We start from the raw sequence: 17,618 nt of genomic DNA on the forward strand, positions 1-17,618 counted from the left end.
AGTGCCAGCGCAGGGGTGGCAGTGCTCTTCAGTAAAGCAATTCTCCCAGAGTCCATCGACTGTATTGAGCAAGTTAAAGGCCGTCTCATGAAGGTTGTTGTTCATATTCAGGGGAAAAATATTATTTTTATAAATGTCTACGCTCCAAATGAGAGCAAAGAGAGAGTTTCTTTTTTTTCTTTTGTTAAAAGACGTACTCGCTGAGTGCAGTTCAGAGGATGTCGTGTTCTTAGCTGGTGATTTTAATTGCACTGAACATGCAGTGATGGACAGGAATGGCGCTGAGCCTCACCCGGGGTCAGTCAAGGTGTTGCAGTCGGTCCTTCATCAGCAAGAACTTGTGGATGTGTGGAGGGAGTTGAACCCGACGGCGAGACAGTACACATGGCTCAAGGCCTCCAGTGGCATGTTATCTATGGCACGGCTGGACAGAATTTATACTTTACAGCACAATTTGAACCTCATTTTGGGCTCTTGCCTTCTGCCCACAGGGTTTTCAGACCATAGTTTAGCTCTCACTCGGTTTTCTTTGGGGTCTGAGAGTAATTTTAAATCTTTCTGGCACTTTAACTCTAAACTTCTTAAAGACTCTCTATTTCTTCAACACTTTCATCTCTTTTGGGACGAATGGAGACTCAGCAAAAGTGAATTCTCATCTCTGAAACAATAGTGGGACATCTCCAAGGTCCAAATTAAACTGTTTTGCCAGTTTTATTCTGAACATTCTTCTAGAAAGGTCACCATGGCCATTAAAGAACTGGAAGAGGACATTGGGCTAATTCAAGCCAAACTGGAAACCGGTTTTGATGCCATTTTGATCGAGTCCCTAGAAGACAAAAAGGATTCTCTAAGGTCCCTGCTGGATGAACAGGTGAAGGGCGCCATTGTCCGGGGGAGATTTCAGAATATTTCTCACATAGACGCCCCTACGCAGTTTTTCTTTTCTTTGGAGTAAAAGGTTGCTCAGGCAAAAATCATTCACTGTCTGAAAACTGCTGATGGGACTGAAATGACGGAGACTGAGGAGATCCGGGAATTTGCCTTAACATTTTACAAAGACTTATTCTCTGCAGAAACCGTGGACTTATCTTCAACCACAGAATTTTTCTTTGATGACTTACCACAGTTGACTCCATCCACCAAGGAAATACTCGACCTGCCACTATCGCTGAAGGAGCTCACCAGTGCTCTTGGGAGTCTAAATCAGAACAAAGCCCCTTGGATCGATGGACTTCCTGTTGAATTCTACAAGTCCTTTTGGGATATCATGGGTAAGGACTTCCTGACTGTGTTCGTGGAGAGCATCAAGGATAAAGAAGTTGTCGGAGAGCTGTTTTGACTCTTTTGCCAAAAAAAGGGGATCTTTGCAACATTAAGAACTGGAGACCAATCAGCCTACTCTGCTCGTGTGTGTGTTTTGTGTTTGTGGTGCCCGTTGTGTGATGTTCTCCAGGTGTTCTTGTAGTGTTTTGTGTTTTCGTATTTTATTCCAGTTTATTGTCTCTTATTCTACGCCAATGACGTGGATATCCAGCAGTTCTCGTTATTTAGTGTTTTGTGACGACCAGATATCACTTGTGTCCAGTGTTGTATATGAGAGCTCTGGGAACAGTTTTGAGTTTGGAAAAGGCGCCATATAAATCAAATGTAGTGATATCCTTCATAAACACATTCGTCTGGATAACAGGGTTAGCATTGGGGGGCCTTACCAGCTTGAATATTTTATCATGGAGTTGAAGTCCTCAACAAATGGATTGTCATTTGGAATTGCGTTCCTGAGTTTCCTTTTGTGTATAAAGTGCTGCTTTTCAAGTGACATGAAGACAGCGACTCCATCGTTCTTTTCTTTTCTTTTTCAATCCTTCATTAAAGTGGGCCAAAGATGCAGACATTTACAAAATGGCCAAGTGGTCGTTTTCAGCGCCCTGGAGACGCTCAGCTGTCACACAGATAACACTTGGGTGTCACCGGGCGAGGACTTTTTGGATGAGAAGTTCCCTCCAAGTCGCTACCCAAGGACTCTTTATGAAGGATGTCTCCTCCTGAGGGGCACGGGCACCATCAGGACTGGCAGACCCCCCCCCCCCCCACCTTCATTCACAAGTCAACTTCAGTCGCTTCTCCTCCTCTGAGGGGCGAACTTCAGTGTGCAGAGAGGGGACGAGGAAGGTGACATTTCTGAGCTGAATTTGAGAAGGTCACGAGAGTGAAGACCACCGAGTCCCTCAAATCTGCTATTAGCTGTCATGCGCCTAATGCCACCTTCTGTGTTGTAGGCATGGCATCCCTCGTCACAATTTTCATTTCTAATTCCAGTTTTATAACGTAACATGTGATCCACATTTCCAAATGGTATGAAATGGGATTTTAATGAGACCGTTAGAAGACGAGTCTGGAACTTCTGAGAACTTCAGCTTTTGGAATTCAAACTCTCCCTTGAAGAATGAGCCGCTGGGCCTTCCATAAAGTTTAATTAAATTGGATTTCTTGTTATTTGTTAATTTATTTCCATCCTTAAATAAGTTGCTGCATTGCTCACTCGTCATTTCACACATCAGCCTATTTGTCACAGCACCAGCCAATTGTACCCAGGTGCCAGTCACTGACTTGGCCAAAACACACGCCAATGCACCCCCAACCCCCCCCCACCCCCCCCCCCCCCCCCCCCCCCGCCGGCCTACCGACCCAGACAACTTCCCGTGGTATTAAAAATAGAAAGAGAAGAGCAGATGTGCAGGTGAACTGAAAACGAAGAACGGCCAACAACGTCAGGTGTGACTCGCAGAATAAAGAAGTCGCTGAGCTTCTAGAAACTTCTGAGGTGTGAAACAAAACTAAATAGCGAGGCCGCGACTCCAAGTGTTTAGAGTTCATCGTCGTTACAACGTGGGCTACACGTCCTATTTGAAGACGTAGCGTTTGAATTCATTCTTATTTGTTTTAAAGAGTCCTGTCTTGTTATTAACTTATTTTAACTTATTAATGTGATGTTATGTAGTGCGCTGTGCAGTGTTGGCGTACGATAATGACAGGTATTTGTTTATCGTGGGTGGCACGGTGGCACAGTGGTTCACTTCCTGAGTCCTCCCTCTGTGGAGTTTGCATGTTCTCCCCGTGTCTGCTCCAGTTTCCTCCCACAGTCCAAAGACATGCAGGTGAGGTGCATTGGCGATCCTCAAATTGTGCCATGTGTCTGTGCTTGGTATGTGTGTGTGCCCTGTGGTGGGCTGGCACCCTGCCTGGGATTGGTTCCTGCCTTGTGCCCTGTTTTGGCTGGGATTGGCTCCAGCAGACCCTCGTGACCCTGTGTTTGGATTCAGCGGGTTGGAAAATGGATGGATGGATGGGTTGGACAATAGATGGATGGATATGTTTATCATCATCACTAACGTTTGTTAGATATTTAACTTGAATTTTCTGTAGTTGAAGTGTCAAGTTAGCTATATATTAATAAATGAATGAGCAATCACGCTTTCTGCCAAATTCAAATGACATATTATTATTGTCTTGATTTCCACAGCCACATTTCTCAATTTACGGAGAGAATATAAAACCAACACTAAATAAATGTCACGATATGTACGAGTGCCCACTTAGTAAAAAGAAAGGAGACGACAGCACAGCATCACCAGCCGCACCTTCAGGGCCATGAAGACCAAGCTGGTAATGATGCCAGGAGAGAATGTGGGTGTCTTTAATTTAAAACATGGCAAACAATATTGATTGTTAGATGTTTGAATTAGAGCTTCTTAAATAAAGTTTGAAGATCTGAACTAATCCTGCATTGCTGTTGTTTGGCAGGACACAACACACGGTGCGTCACAAGTGGCCATTTCTATTGTTGTGTGTGTTTAAAAGTCTTTGGCAAAAGACAAAGGAGTCTAACTCGCTTACAAAAATGTCAAAAATTGGTCACACCCATGCCCACCTGAGAGACTGCCCCCACAATGCCCACAAGAGAGACTGACTCCACTGTGCACACCAGAGAGACTGTGCCCACCAGAGAGACTTACTCCACTGTGCCCATCAGAGAGATTTGACTCCGCTGTGCCCACCAGAGAGACTATCCCAGCTGCACCCACCAGAGAGACTGACCCCACTGTGCGAACCAGAGAGACTTGACTCTGCTGTGCCTGCCAGACAGACTGTGCCCACCAGGGAGACTATTCCCAGTACTTCTCCCAGAAAGACTGTGCCCACCAGAGACTGCCCACATTGTGCCTGCCAGAGAGACTGTGCCCATCAGAGAGACTATCCCAGCTGCGCCCACCAGAGAGACTGTGCCCATCAGAGAGACTATCCCAGCTGCGCCCACCAGAGCGACTGCCCTCACTGTGCCCACCAGAGAGACTGTGCCCACCAGAGAGACTATCCCAGCTGTGCCCACCAGAGAGACTGCCCCCACAATCCCCACAAGAGAGACTGACTCCACTGTGCCCACCGGAGAGACCTGACTCTGCTGTGCTTGCCAGAGAGACTGTGCCCACCAGAGACTGCCCCCATTGTGCCTGCCAGAGAGACTGTGCCCATCAGAGAGACTATCCCAGCTGTGCCCACTAGAGACTGTGCCCACCAGAGAGACTATCCCAGCTGTGCCCACCAGAGAGACTACCCCCAAAATCCCCACAAGAGAGACTGACTCCACTGTGCCCACCAGAAACACTGTGCCCACCAGAGAGACTATCCCAGCTGTTCCCACCAGAGAGACTGCCCCCACAATCCCCACAAGAGAGACTGACTCCACTGTGCCCACCGGAGAGACCTGACTCTGCTGTGCTTGCCAGAGAGACTGTGCCCACCAGGGAGACTATTCCCAGTACTTCTCCCAGAAAGACTGTGCCCACCAGAGACGGCCCCTATTGTGCCTGCCAGAGAGACTGTGCCCATCAGAGAGACTATCCCAGCTGTGCCCACCAGAGAGACTACCCCCACAATCCCCACAACAGAGACTGACTCCACTGTGCCCACCAGAGAGACTATCCCAGCTGTGCCCACCAGAGAGACTACCCCCACAATCCCCACAACAGAGACTGACTCCACTGTGCCCACCAGAGAGACTATCCCAGCTGTGCCCACCAGAGAGACTGCCCCCACAATCCCCACAAGAGAGACTGACTCCACTGTGCCCACCGGAGAGACCTGACTCTGCTGTGCTTGCCAGAGAGACTATGCCCACCAGGGAGACTATCCCAGCTGTGCCCACCAGAGAGACTGTGCCCAGTACTTCTCCCAAAGAGCCTGTGCCCTCCGTTGCCACAGTTAATGTCAGTTCAGCGGCGCCTGTCGCTCGTTTTTTTCCGATCCCAAACCTCACCTCACTCCTACAGACTCCATGATGATATTTTGCTGCTTTTCTAATCTGAGGATGTACAAAACAAACCTCCAGTTCCACATAAGAAGACGACATCCCTCCCCAAACACTGAACTAAATGAATTTGACAGACTTCCTTCGGTTTGTGTCGATTCTTGAAGGGGCGTGTTGGCAGTGCCCATGACCTCCACTGGACTGAGATACCCACTGATGTTCTAAAGTACCGATGGCGAGCTAAACGTGTTGTGATCTGTGAGTTTGAGAAATGCAAACGAGGCTCCGGATTTTCTCAAAGGAGTCGATTCTTGGGATGTGAAGGCTGCCATTGGGGGTATTTGGCCTGCTGGGAATGTCAGACGTGACACTTCAGGAAGACGCATCAACTAGAGTGACACGAGCACAATGGTCTGGTAAAGAGACAATGGAGACAGATGGCAGAAACACAGCCGACGCCATTAAGTAAAGAGATAAACCACAAATCTCTGTGTCTGTGTCTGAACGGCGTATCGGAGGGTGAGGGTCCGTTATAACAACAAGTTGACTACCCGGCCCTGCGCCTCTCGTAAGCCCGTCTCTTCACGTATACACGAGGTCAGATCGAGGTGGCATTCATGTCAAACACGCCCTGAACACTTTAAAACAGTTAAGACAACAGGAGATGACGTGTTTGACTTCATCTGTCGCCATCACAGTGGCTCCTGGGAGTCTGCACAGCAGTCACGTGAGGTTTGTGCAGGACGTTCAGAGGAGTTAAACAATCCCAGATGTTTTGCCGTGGGGCGTTTGTGCCACACCACAAGCGGGTGACTTCCCAATGCACTTGATTCCATAGGAGACGTTTTGTGCCCGGTGCCCTGGGGAGGTTCCTTTGTCTGATCTTATTACCCTTAAAGGAAAGATCATCACGTTCTCTGGGATTGTTACACGTTTGTCATATTATGTTGTAAACCGGTTTTTCATTTTTTATTTCACCTTATATAATTTCTCGTATTAAGAAGTTGTTAGTTTTCGCACACCCCTTGGGGTCAGAGCACAGGGTCAGCCAGCGCCCCTGGAGCAGTGACAGGTTAAGGGTCTCGCTCAAGGGCCCAGCGGAGTAGGATCTCTTTGTCAGTGACGGGGATTTGAACCTTCTGGATGCCAGCACTCCACCCTAAGTACTGTAAGTATTGTTTAAGTGTTATTTGTATTCTGTTGTCGTCTTTGAGCTTTTATAATCAGATTTCTAATTTATGTGATGTGAGGTGCAAAACTACGGCACCTCCATGTGCACCGCTACCCGTCAGGCTCATTCTTATTGGAGTTTTATGGTGATGTTGAATTATTTCTGCCTGCGTTTCTTTCTTTTCTAGATGTTTCCACATATTACAGATGACGTGGACTTTGGGACAGTTTCTTCTGTTATCAAGAATGGAAAGATGGCTTACATAGTTTTGATGGCCATATCATTATGAGCATCCATCTGTGTCTTTTTGTGCGTAATTCAATTCAGGTACTTCACTGATCTCAATAAAGGCATCCACCTCAGTAGGTTCTACCAGGCAGAGTCCAGAACACCAAAGATATTAAAAATAATAAAAACCAAAGGCATACGAGCTTAGGTCTACAGTCTTAATGGAATGGTGATACTGTCCTGTGCTGATGACCTACAGGTTATCTAATGCTGTTAGTCTCTGATGACACCAAGAGAGGAGGATTAGCAGATCATTTGGAATCCGTTAGATCATCACAGAGGGACTGGGACAGCAGAGCAGCGCGGGCAGATGTGAGATGTCAGGAAATGTAAAGAATGACACATCAGAAGTGAAAATGTGAGGACTGAATACACGATGGGAGGTCTGAAGATCGAGGGTCCACCGTATGAGAAGGATTTAGGAGTCATAGTGGACTTCCAGACAGTATTGAGAAGCCATCAAGAAGGCTTACAGACTGTCAGGTTATATAGCGCCTTGATGTGTGGAGTGGTAGTGCTGCTCCTTTGCAGTAAAGAGACTGTGGAAGAGTGTGGGTTCACTTCCCAGTTCCTCCCTGTGTGGATAGCACTTTGAGTACTGAGAGAAGCGCTATATAAATGTAATGTATTATTATTATTATTATTACAAGTCACAGGAAGTTCTGCTCAAGCTTTATGACACACTGCTGAGACCTCATCTGGTGTCCTATGTGCAGTTTTGGGCCCAGCAGACATAGCAGCACTAGAAAAGGTCCAGAGAAGAGAGACGAGGCTTATTCAGGGCTACAGGGGGTGCGTGATGAGGAAAGATTAAAAGAGCTGAGCCTAACACTTGCATTAGGTTTAGGTCTTGTTAGGTTTTAATTCACAATTGGAGGTCTGAAAATCAAAAGCCCATCTTATGAGAAGGATTTAGGAGTCACAGTGGACTCTAAGCTATCAACTGCCAGACAGTGTTGAGAAGCCATTAAGAAGGCTAACAGACTGTCAGGTCATATAGCGCCTTGATGTGTGGAGTACAAGTCACAGGAGGGTCTGCTCAAGCTTTATGACACACTGGTGAGGCCTCATCTGGAGTCCCGGGTGCATTTGGGTCTCCATAAAAGACATAGCAGCACTAGAGAAGGTCCAGAGAAGAGCAACTACAGGGGATGAGTTAGGAGGAAAGATTTAAAGAGCTGAGCCTTTACAGTTTAATAAAAGGAGATGAAGAGGAGACCTGACTGAAATGTTTAAAGTGATGAAGGGAATGAGTCCAGTGGATCGAGACGGTGACTTTAAAATGAGTTCATCAAGAAAACGGGGACACCATTACGGGTCAATTTCACACAAACACTAGGAAGTTTTTCTTTACACAAAGAACGATAGACACTTGGAATAATGCTGAGCCATCGAGGCCTAGGACTCCAGCCTGGGAGCCCAAAGTCACCACTGAAAGCCAGAACCAACTCATTAATTGTCCGGGGTTCTCTTCATCCAAAGTGAATGTCACGTATCTAGCCGATCACAGCATTGTCAGTAACGTCAAGATCATTGAATCTTTCTTCACCAACAGATGTCCCACAGTGGCTAGACCCCATGACCTTTTCCAACATGCAGTCCATGCAAGTATTGAACATAACAGAAGCAAGAACATACCCGTGATGAGCCCCAGAATCAACTATGAAAATGTGAAAGTTCTACCTCCTCTCTGTGCAGCACTCAAAGTACTAGCGTACAGGCCAGCCATGATATTCAGCAACTTCAGGGGGATCACATGAAGTCTCAGGTTGTCCTAAAGGGAAGCTCGATCAACTGAGTTGAACACTTTATGAAAATCAGCAAAGGCTGCAAAAAAAGCTTTGTGCACTTGATGAAAACCCTCAGTGCCAGGATGAGGATCATCTAGAGTTCTGTGTGCAGTTTGGGTCTCCATAAAGACATAGCAGCGCTAGAGAAGGTCCAGAGAAGAGCGAATAGGCTGATTACAGGACTACAGGGGATGAGTTAGGAGGAAAGACTAAAAGAGCTGAGCCTTAAGGAGATGAAGAGGAGACCTGAGTGAAGTGTTTAAAATGATGAAGGGAATGAGTCCAGTGGATCGAGACGGTGACTTTAAAATGAGTTCATCAAGAACACGGGGACACCGTTAGGGGTCAATTTCACACAAACATTAGGAAGTTTCTCTTTACACAAAGAACGATAGACACTTGGAATAAGCGACCAAGTAGTGTGGTGGGCAGGAGGACTTGAGGGACTTTCAGAACTCAACTTGATGTTTTTTTGGAAGAAATAAGTGGACAGGACTGGCGAGCTTTGTTGGACTGAATGGCCTGTTCTCATCTAGAATGTTCTAATGTTCTAATGTTCTGTCCTGGTGTCCATATAAACAGAAGGAACTCCAGTCTCTGTATGACATCTCGCCTGAAGAAGGGCCCTGAAAGCTGGCATATTGTAATCTTTTTCGTTCGCCATTAAAGGGGGTCACTTTGCTTGACTCCTCACTACATTCACAATGGCTAACAGGGCGCGACAGCCGAGTACTTCTTGTGACACAGAAATACAACACTTAAGTAGAACGTTTTAAATACATTGTGTATTAATAATATAGTAATGTATCACGAGATCGCTCACTGTACACCTCACTATCTGACCCACCAGTGTTCCCAAATCCCTAAACACACATGGAGTTGCTCCGTTATCAGCTGCCATTACGTTGACCCAAAGTCATATCGGCCATCTGGCCAAACAGAGCAACTCCATCTTCCACTTATCTGTGGACTGAACTTGTGAACTCTGCTGGTGTGAGTCTATTGAGTCTGTTGGCACAGGTGATCTCCTAAAGGACTTGATCACCATCATCATCATCATCATCTTACAATGTAAGAAGTATACGGCGGCCTTCTGCCCACCAGAGGCTTCATCTCTTATTTCCTTGGCTCATTCCATAACCTCACTTTGTGAATGTCGGTGGCCTCACAGATCACTTTAGAGAGAAGGTGCGGGTTTAGCCTTTAAGGTTTAACTCTTACATTGCTATTGATGACACTTTATGAGCTGAAAAGAACGAAGACTTTATCTACTTCTAGTTTGGATTTCTGTTTAAGTTTTATGATGACCGTTTAAAGATTTTTTTTTCTTAAATACTAGGGGGCTTCACTCCCCCCGTGTCTGGTTTTCCAGATACACACTTTTAAGAGTTTTTCTTTTCTTTGAATTGTTTCTATTTCATTAATTTCACTTTTATTTCTGAACTTCTGTACAAACAATATTTGGAATCTCGAGTCCCAATGTGCTGAATCTTTTAAACGAGGTCCGTGAGACGTGTGTTTAATGACTTTGTACCCTAATACAGGATAGCTCTGTCTGTTTGGAATTTCAGCACAGACAAAACGATCTTCTTCATCATCATCATCATCATCATCATCATCATCATCATCATCATCAGCAGTTAATCATTTTTCTTGCAAAGTAACCAATAAACACATGTGAGGTAAACTCTGTTTATGAAATTCTCATGAACTTCCAAGCCTTACAATATTTACATACTTCTGACATATCACCTGTGTCCATATCTCATATCTCTATTCGCCTTTTTGTTATTTCTCTGAGTAATAATTTCTCTTTCTTTGCACTAATGTGACGTTTACTCTCTTGTTTTGACACTGTCGTTTTTTTCTGCTGTCATATTCTGTGTCTCACTCTTCTGTGTTTCACGCCTATGTTTGATTTTTGAGTCTTTTGAATTCCAGTGGTCATGATCTCTAACCTGCTCTGCATGTGTTTGGCCCCCTTGTTTTTTAACCTCCTTATGATGTTGTACTTTGTTTTCTACTGTCTTTTATTTCTGACCTCACTTTGTCCTGCTTTTGTTTCAATGACACCAGGAGCCTCATGTATAAACAGTGCATAGGCACAGAAATGTTATGTTAAAACGTTTCCATGTTCAAATCCTGATGTATAAAACCTACACTTGGCGTAAAGCCACGCACTTTTCCATGTTAGCTCATATCCTGACATACGCAAGTTCTGTGCTCGATTTTGCAGACTGGCGGCACCCAGCGTCAAAGCAGTGCTACTGTTCCTGTGTGATTACACTTTCTTTTATAGATCCACATCCACGACAGTGGCTTTATAAATACACTGAAATTAACCGCATATCATTCATAAATTTAATGCATCCTATTGTACTTAACCTGTAACAACATACAGTGCATCCAGAAAGTATTCCCAGCGCTTCATCACTTTTTCCACATTTTGTTATGTTACAGCCTTATTCCAAATTGGATAAAATTCATTTTTTTCCTCAGAATTCTACACACAACACCCCATAATGACAACGTGAAAAAAGTTTATTTGAGGTTTTTGCAAATTTATTAAAAATTTCAACAGATAGTGTATCACAAACATTAGCACAGCTGTTACAAATCCCATATCAACTGGCATGTAACAAAGACATATGCATTGCATTTGTCATTCCAGCAGATGGCGCATCACAAATATTAACACTGTTTTTTATGAATTCCAAACCACATGTGATAATAAACAGAAATATTCATTGAATTTGTCATTCTAAAACAAGACACACCACAAACATTAACACTGCTTTTACAAATCCCATACCAACTGGCATATAAAAGAGAAATATACATTGGTTCTATCTATCTATCTATCTATCTATCTATCTATCTATCTATCTATCTATCTATCTATCTATCTATCTATCTATCTATCTATCTATCTATCTATCTATCTACCTATCTTTGTAAGTACGCCGTGTCTTACAGGAATCTCGTGTTCTTCGTCCCCGTGAGACACTCCTGGGTCAATCTCTTGGCACATAGTCTCATGTTTAAGGTCCCTGCGAGACGCTCCGTGGTCAATCTCTTTAGTCTCGTGGGTCTCTTAAGTGTCTTCCGTGATCTTACTGCTGTTTCTCTGCAGGATTTTTTTTATAATAGAGAGATTACAGCAACACAGAATCCTTCAGCATCTTCTGGAGGCAGAGAAGTTGTGTGCTGAGAATAATTCTGTCTTCAAAGGGCAAGTTTACGGGTGGAGTGCTGGCTCTGAGGCTAAGGATCTGCGCTGGTATCCAGAAGGTTGCCGGTTCGAATCCCCATCACTGACAAAAGAGATCCCACTCTGCTGGGCCCTTGAGCGAGACCCTTAACCTCTCATTGCTCCAGGGGGGCTCACTGTACGATGGCTGACCCTGCACTCTGACCCCAAGGGGTGTGCGAAAACTAACAAATTCCTAATACAAGAAAAGGTGAAATAAAGAACAAAAAAACAAAAACGGTTTTAAAAATCCAGAATCATTTAATAATAATTAATTTAATCACCTTACTCACTCCTGTGATAGAATTTTAAAACTATTTACCAACACATGTATTTATTTTTATGCAGTATGTCTCTGACGCTCCTTTAATATTCACAGGGACAACAATTGTGCATTAAAGTTAAAAACCAGGAAAACGTCTGAAAGTTTAACACCACCACTAGAAATTGATCAGCATTATAACTGCAGTGCAGAATAAAATGAAGAAAACACATTTCAAGACCGCTGCGGTGGGCTGGCGCCCTGCCCGGGGTTTGTTTCCTGCCTTGTGCCCCGTGTTGGCTCGGATTGGCTCCAGCAGACCCCCGTGACCCTGTAGTTAGGAGATAGCGGGTGGGATGATGGATGGATGGATGGATTTCAAGACAGACAGTGGAGGATGAAGGTCCCCACACATGCTGCTGTATTACCATACAAACAATTTTTAAAAGCGTTTTTGTTTTCCTTTTCTTTTACTCTTTTATTGACATGACTTTCATCATCTCTCATTTTGCAACATCATAAATTAATGTCATTAACGGAACTTTCCCTTTTATTGAAGGAGGTTCCAGAAATAATGTGACAATAGTTTTAAGTATTTTAAATGATAGAATTCACAATAATAGAACAACCACATGCATATTTAGTATGGTGTCTCCTTAATCTAAAAAAACATGTCCTCTTTCTTTAACTATCGAACCCTGAATCATAGGTGATAAAATTGATTTTTTTTTCATTCTAAAAAGAACTACGACAATAATAATATAAACAGATACTCGGATTTTTGCCTCATGATCGGACGAAGGCATATTAATAACGATTTTATCATCTTTTAGGATTACAGGGCTAATCAATCGCTGTGACGGCGGACAGACGCTGAATGTTGGGGGCGTGTCCTGGACGGCCGAGTCTCGCGCCTGCAGCTCACGTGCTCTGATTTTAACGCGCGTCATTGTGACTGAGCTCGTTGGGCTCGCGCGCCTTCTAATTTGCGCATGCTCCGTACAAGCACCGTTCTGCTAGGTTATTATAACTTTGAGAATGAGACTTAGATAGATAGATAGATACTTTATTAATCCCAGGGGGGAATTCACATACTCCAGCAGCAAAAATATTAAATTAAAGAGTAATAAAAAAAAATGCAGGTAAAAAACAGACAATAACTTGAATAATGTTCAACGTTTACCCCCTCTGGTGGAATTGAAGAGTCGCATAGTTTGGGGGAAGGAATGATCTTCTCAGTCTGTCAGTGGAGCAGGACAGTGACAGCAGAGACTTGATCGATAGTTAAATCAGAATCAAGGAACTTGAATTAATCTTTTTTTTTCAACCACAATAGAAAGCCTCGCTTTCGCAAGGCATCAAAAAATTCACAAAACTCTTTGATGCTCCTCTCCACGGAAATCTTTAGTAAAAGGCGAAAGATTTATACGAGCTGAAGAGAAGCCAGAGTGTTTCTACCGACAGCTCGTTCAGGTTGCTCCCCCCACGATTTTCACGACGTGACTGGCGGCCGGCGTCCCGGTGCTCGCACACGCGCAAGAAAAGGCTACGAACAAAAGTCACGACGTGGTGGTAGTTAAATTGTTTTCCGCTGTTAGACATATCAGCAACATTATAAAATGTAATAAACATGAAAGACGCGCCACGTTGGGCAGGGCAATGCATGCTGGGTATGCAAATCTCGCCCGTAACGCAGCCTATCACGATAGGGCTCAGTCATGACGTCATTTCGGTGACGTGAACGGCAGGTCGCCCGCCTCCCAGTCCTTTTGAAGCCGTGAAAGTCTTCAATGGCTGCGCTAATGACGTTTGATCTCCCAAGTTGTTTTTGTTCTTTTCTGGTTTTGCGTTTTTCATTCCGTCTTGTCGCGTAGCTCACGGAGGTGAAAACGAGCACACAGACATGGCTGGTTCTCCCTTCTCTGGCAGATTACTGTTTGGCTGATGTGACTTACAACATTTGTGTCACAATTCGTTTCATTTCTTTTACTTTTCCAATTGGAACTCAGGCATGTAGAGTGACTTGCTCAGGGTCACACAACGTCACTAGCAGGATTTGAACTCACCACCTCAGAGTTGCAGGTCCAAAGCCTCAGCAAATACTCCACATCACTCAGGAGATTGTCAGTCGGCCAACTTGCTCTTCCTCAGGTGTCCATGGGAGTCTGGTCCTGGTCCTGGTCTCCTCACATATAGCGTGCTCTGCCTGTCACTGCTGCCACGGCTTCTTCTTGTGCCCTTGGCGTGTTCTTCCTGTGTCTGTGTGGGTTGTGTGAAGTTGATCAGCTCTGTGCTTCATGGTGCCCTGGCGTCCCATGTGGTGTCATCTCTGCTCTATCTATCTATCTATCTATCTATCTATCTATCTATCTATCTATCTATCTATCTATCTATCTATCTATCTATCTATCTATTATATAGTGCCTTTCACATCTATCTATCTATCTATCTATCTATCTATCTATCTATCTATCTATCTATCTATCTATCTATCTGTGTCTAATATAGTGCCTTTCATATCTATCTATCTATCTATCTATCTATCTATCTATCTATCTATCTATCTATCTATCTATCTATCTATCTATCTATCTGTGTCTAATATAGTGCCTTTCATATCTATCTATCTATCTATCTATCTATCTATCTATCTATCTATCTATCTATCTATCTATCTATCTATCTATCTATCTATCTATCTATCTATTTTATAGCACCTTTCACATCTATCTATCTATCTATCTATCTATCTATCTATCTATCTATCTATCTATCTATCTATCTATTATATAGTGCCTTTCACATCTATCTATCTATCTATCAGCATTTGTTATGGCCACATAAAGCTGACAGCACATGATGGCCCATTGGCCTTTGATTTTTATTTTTATCATTTTTAATATTTTTCAAGTTACAAATTGCAATGATGTTGGATCTTCCCTGAGGACCTTGGAGAAGCTCTCATCATCCCAAAGACCCCGAGGTCACCTCCGTCTGTTAGCAGCTGTGCCAGTGTGATGAACGCACAAGCGGGTGTTTGCTGAACCCACTGGGTATCATACAGAAACCCCTCCAGCGGGTACGAGTAACAGCAGTAAGCAGAGGCGGCCCCCCCACTTCACTCCCTTTACCTTGAGAGGAGTTCTGACTGCGCAGTGAGACCCGGACACCGGACTGAGGACAGTGAAGTATTTAAGACCTCGGATTCACAATTAGAGAATGTCGAGTTGCAGCAACGTCTGCTCACAAGAAACACACGCTCTGGAGGGGATGGCTGCCACTTCAGGAAATAAGTCGGACTTGGGGTCTGTTAGTAGTTTTTATTTATTGGTTTTAATGTTTCTCTAAAGAAAACTGAATAAAACCTCAGTTACTACCAAAACAACACACCAGTTCCTTTAGTTCTCTATTTAAACCACAAGTCAGCTGTTTGTCTTTTGATGATGGTGACTTTCTACATCATTTTTCTTAAGTAAATATTACTGTAATTCTTTTAAATGAACACACTGAAAACTTAGCATAATGACAACATTCAGTGACACTGAGAATTTTGAGGATTATCTTTAAATTGGACTTTTTACCCACAATTCCTACTCACCACAGTTTTGTGTATGCAAATCACTCAATCTAGTGATCCACACAGCGCCGAGCGAATCTCACAAATGGTGCTGAGCAGCAGAAGACGACATCTGCTGAGCTTAACACAAATGTGAATGGATGTCCATTTGGGAGACGACCACAGTTTGGGTTAATTGGCTTTCAGTGATTCACTCGTGAGTGACAGTCCTCTGCTGTTTTGATAGTTTCATTTTATTTCACCACATCTGTCTCTTCTATGCTACACTTCATCATCATCATCATCATCGTTGTTGTTGTTCATGTCATTGTTGGACTGTGAAGACCGAACATCACAAGTATAATGTAAAACAATATAATGGGACATTCACTTGGAGTCTGAGTGTCACCCAGGGCCGTCTGCGGGTCACAGATTGTGCTGCGCTGAGTGCTGACAGAAACACCACAGAAACCTCCTTTTGTGCTCCGCTCCGGAAAAATCACTCGAACAAACTGAAGATGGGAATCTCTACAGGGGGCTGCAGTAATGTGCCCTGACCACTAGAGTGCACCCTAACCCTAACAGATGGCAGGTCTACCCGTCTCCAAAAGAGAGTCAAAGCAGCAGGCTGAGTGGGCAGTGCTGGAAATACGAGAGGCGGACATGTCTGTTGTGCTCATCATGTGGGGATTGGCCAAAAAAATGCCTTCCACCATCTTGATATTTCTGGTTTTAAAGTTTACCAGCCCAGTTTGGTGGCACCATGAGTCGAGCTAATTCTTGGTAGCAACAACCAATCAGATCGCTTTTCGCTACCAAGATTTTACCAGGAATTGAAGGCAAGGGGCCAATCGCAGCCTCTGTCACCTATGAAGAACTGACCAATCACAGCTTGTGTTGGCCACCAAAAACTGGGATGGACGGGCCTGCCTCCTGTCAATCAGTGGATTCTGCATTTATGTTTGAACTTTCTAGAAATGTTATTCTCGGTTTGTGGAGATAAATAACTTTAAGTAACAAATATATATCCATCAATCCATTATCCAACCTGCTATATCGTAACTACAGGGTCACGGGGGTCTGCTGAAGCCAATCCCAGCCAACACAGGACGCAAGGCAGGAAACAAACCCGGGCAGGGTGCCAGCCCACTGCAGGGCACACACACACACACACACACACACACACTAGGGACAATTTAGGATCGCCAATCCACCTCACCTGCATGTCTTTGGACTGTGGGAGGAAACCCACGCAGACACGGGGAGAACATGCAAACTGCACGCAGGGAGGACCTGGGAAGCGAACCCGGGTCTACTAACGGGAGGCAGTGGCACTACCCAGTGTGCCACTGTGCCGCCCCACAAATATATTTAGTTAGGCCCATAAATATTTGGACAGAGACTACTCTTTTCTAATTTTGGTTCTGTACATGACCACAATGAATTTGAAATGAAACAACTCAGATGCGGTTGAAGTGCAGACTTTCAGCTTTAATTCAGTGGGGTGAACAAAACGATTGCATAAAAATGTGAGGCAACTAAAGCATTTTATGACACAATCCCTTCATTTCAGGGGCTCAAAAGTAATTGGACAAATTAAATAATTGGAAATCAAATGTTCATTTCTAATACTTGATTGAAAACCCTTTGCTGGCAATGACAGCCTGAAGTCTTGAACTCCTGGACATCACCAGATGTTGGGTTTCCTCCTTTTTAATGCTCTGCCAGGCCTTTACTTTCAGTTGCTGTTTGTTTGTGGGCCTTTCTGTCTGAAGTTTAGTCTTCAACAAGTGAAATGCCTGCTCAGTTGGGTGAAGATCAGGTGACTGACTTGGCCATTCAAGAATTTTCCACTTCTTTGCTTTAATAAACTCCTGGGTTGCTTTGGCTGTGTGTTTTGGGTCATTGTCCATCTGTATCATGAATCAATGTGACTGCTGTATTTAGCTGGATTTGAGCAGACAGTATGTCTCTGAACACCTCAGAATTCATTCAT

The 17,618-nt window shown here is 44.1% G+C and overlaps 1 non-coding gene across 1 annotated transcript; it reads right to left on the minus strand.

Annotated features, from left to right (window-relative positions):
- Positions 1–13,404: 13,404 nt before the first annotated feature.
- On the minus strand, positions 13,405–13,518 carry LOC114641222 (U5 spliceosomal RNA). Its single transcript, XR_003714288.2, has one exon. It is a non-coding gene; the product is annotated as a U5 spliceosomal RNA (small nuclear RNA).
- Between the last annotated feature and the right edge of the window lie 4,100 nt (positions 13,519–17,618).

This window comes from Erpetoichthys calabaricus, chromosome 1, assembly GCF_900747795.2.
Source record: "Erpetoichthys calabaricus chromosome 1, fErpCal1.3, whole genome shotgun sequence".
NCBI lineage: Eukaryota > Metazoa > Chordata > Cladistia > Polypteriformes > Polypteridae > Erpetoichthys > Erpetoichthys calabaricus.